At 40.8% G+C, this 2,740-nt stretch overlaps 2 non-coding genes across 2 annotated transcripts; both read left to right on the top strand.

The window, feature by feature from the left end:
- The first annotated feature begins 843 nt into the window (after positions 1 to 843).
- trnam-cau (transfer RNA methionine (anticodon CAU)) lies at positions 844 to 916 on the top strand. The gene has a single exon. It is a non-coding gene; the product is annotated as a tRNA-Met (tRNA).
- A 253-nt stretch (positions 917 to 1,169) lies between these two features.
- trnam-cau (transfer RNA methionine (anticodon CAU)) lies at positions 1,170 to 1,242 on the top strand. The gene has a single exon. It is a non-coding gene; the product is annotated as a tRNA-Met (tRNA).
- The last annotated feature ends 1,498 nt before the right edge of the window (positions 1,243 to 2,740 follow it).

The raw sequence follows: 2,740 nt of genomic DNA, 5'->3' as shown, positions 1-2,740 counted from the left end.
ACTTTACTGTTTCCTGTCACTCATTTTCCTCACCTTTCCAGCGTGTAATGTCTGGCTACGTAAAGCACAATGTAAAACTTCATCAAGTGCTCTCTGTCTTTCTCTCTCTTTCACTCCCTCCTGTTCATGTGCACGCTGTCCGTGTGTGTGTGTGTGTGTGTGTGTGTGTGTAACCCCGCCCCTCCTGCTCAGTGTTCATTTACATTTTACATTTTCAGCATTTAGCAGACGCTTTTATCCAAAGCGACTTACACAATGAGCAGAACACGATGAGCAATTGAGGGTTAAGGGCCTTGCTCAGGGACCCAACAGTGGCAACTTGGTGGTGGTGGGGCTTGAACCGGCGACCTTCTGTTTACTAGTCCAGTACCTTAACCACTGAGCTATCACTGCGTGTAAACACGCAAACGTCACCACGTATCTTAACCAATCACGTGCGGCTTTAACGAAAAAAAAAAAACCGGAAAAAAAACCGAATCGGCTTCGGATGCTGCCGTTCATTTTAAAGAGCCGACTCTTAGAGCCGGATTGTTCGCGACCGACTCATCACTAATAAATTACAGAACGCACGTGCACTCGTACAATCGCGCAGATGTCCACGATGCACATCGCTACATTTTTGCATCGAGAAATCGTGAAACGATGTATCGTTATACCCCTATTAGTTACTGTGCCTAATCTAAGCCCAGTTAGCACATAGTGAACATACACTTACAGTCAGAAGTCAGAGTTTGATTCTCATCCAGTTTTTGATGCTTAGATTTAGATTCTGCTTTTTAATATTGTGCCTAAACTTCAGCCAATGAAATGGTCAGATTCAGATGTCTCCACATGTCTTTGTCAGCCTCGTTAGCGCAGTCGGTAGTGCGTCAGTCTCATAATCTGAAGGTCGTGAGTTCGATCCTCACACGGGGCAAGGCCTTTCGGAGACCAGTTTAGTTACTGTGCCTAATCTAAGCCCAGTTAGCAGACTGGTTTCATGTCATTCAGTGACTTTTACCAGCACTGTAAATAGAACAGGTGGTGAACATACACTTACAGTCAGAAGGGTGTGAGTTTAATTCTCATCTTGTTCTTGATGCTTACATTTAGATTCTGCTTTTCAATATTGTGCCTAAACTTCAGCCAATGAAATGGTCAGATTCAGATGTCTCCACATGTCTCTGTCAGCCTCGTTAGCGCAGTAGGTAGCGCGTCAGTCTCATAATCTGAAGGTCGTGAGTTCGATCCTCACACGGGGCAAGGCCTTTGAGTGACCAGTTTAGTTGCAGACTGGTTTTATGTCATTTAGTGACTTTCATCATCACTGTAAATAGAACAGGTAGTGAACATACAGTCAGAAGGGTGTGAGTTTGATTCCATTTTTTTATGCTTAGATTTAGATTCTGCATTTCAATATTTAAATTTATTATCTAAACTACAACTACAAAAACTGCCAGATTCAGTCTAAACATGTTGCTGTCAGCCTCGTTAGTGCAGTAAGTAGCGTGTCAGTCTCATAACCTGAAGGTCATGAGTTCGATCCTCACATGGGAGTGAACGTTCTTACATTCAGAAGGATGTGAGATTTAAAGAATCAATTTTTTGCCTTGTTTTGATTCGCTCATGCACGATAGAAAGCGTGCAGCACAGCGTTTTTATTTCTTTCTGGATCAATAAAGTATCTATCTATCTATGGTGGATGACAAATGACATAAGTATAAATAAATAAATGCACAAATAAATAATGCAATAAATAAATAAATAAACTAATAAATACATTTTCGTCATGAAAAAGGACATATATTAATAAATGGCTTGAATCTATTTCTATATTTCCATACATCAGATTTTATTGACTACTTTCTGTTTGGCCTGGAAAGAGTAACTGATGGTTTAGTTCAGCTCAGTGCTGATATGGATGTGGACATTGACCTAACTGTGTTAGACAGTCTTCAAGAAGTCGCCCGCCAACTTCACATTCTCTCAGAGACAGAGGAAGCGAACGTTGGACGTCCATCCTACATTTTACCTCCGCATATAATCACCGCAGTCACGCCATCTGCACTTTAAAAAAGCTTGCTCATGCTACCTACACTTCATTCTTTACTGCGCGTCTAAACCGTATTATACGGTAATACCACTGCGAAGATGAAATCATCTCTTTACAGCTTAATATACTGGTGCTGGTCATAAAATTAGAATATCATGAAAAAGTTGATTTATTTCAGTAATTCCATTCAAAAAGTGAAACTTGTATATTATATTCATTCATTACACACAGACTGATATATTTCAAATGTTTATTTCTTTTAATGTTGATGATTATAACTGACAACTAATGAAAACCCCAAATTCAGTATCTCAGAAAATTAGAATATTACTTAAGACCAATACAAAAAAAGGATTTTTAGAAATGTTGGCCAACTGAACAGTATGAACATGAAAAGTATGAGCATGTACAGCACTAAATACTTAGTTGGGGCTCCTTTTGCCTGGATTACTGCAGCAATGCGGCGTGGCATGGAGTCCATCAGTCTGTGGCACTGCTCAGGTGTTATGAGAGCCCAGGTTGCTCTGATAGTGGCCTTCAGCTCTTCTGAATTGTTGGGTCTGGTGTATCGCATCTTCCTCTTCACAACACCCCATAGATTTTCTATGGGGTTATGGTCAGGCGAGTTTGCTGGCCAATTAAGAACAGGGATACCATGGTCCTTAAACCAGGTACTGGTAGCCTTGGCACTGTGTGCAGGTGCCAAGT

The sequence above is a fragment of the Trichomycterus rosablanca genome, chromosome 15 (genome assembly GCF_030014385.1).
Source record: "Trichomycterus rosablanca isolate fTriRos1 chromosome 15, fTriRos1.hap1, whole genome shotgun sequence".
In the NCBI taxonomy this organism is placed as follows: Eukaryota; Metazoa; Chordata; class Actinopteri; order Siluriformes; family Trichomycteridae; genus Trichomycterus; species Trichomycterus rosablanca.
This window is presented reverse-complemented; position numbering and strand designations above follow the sequence as displayed.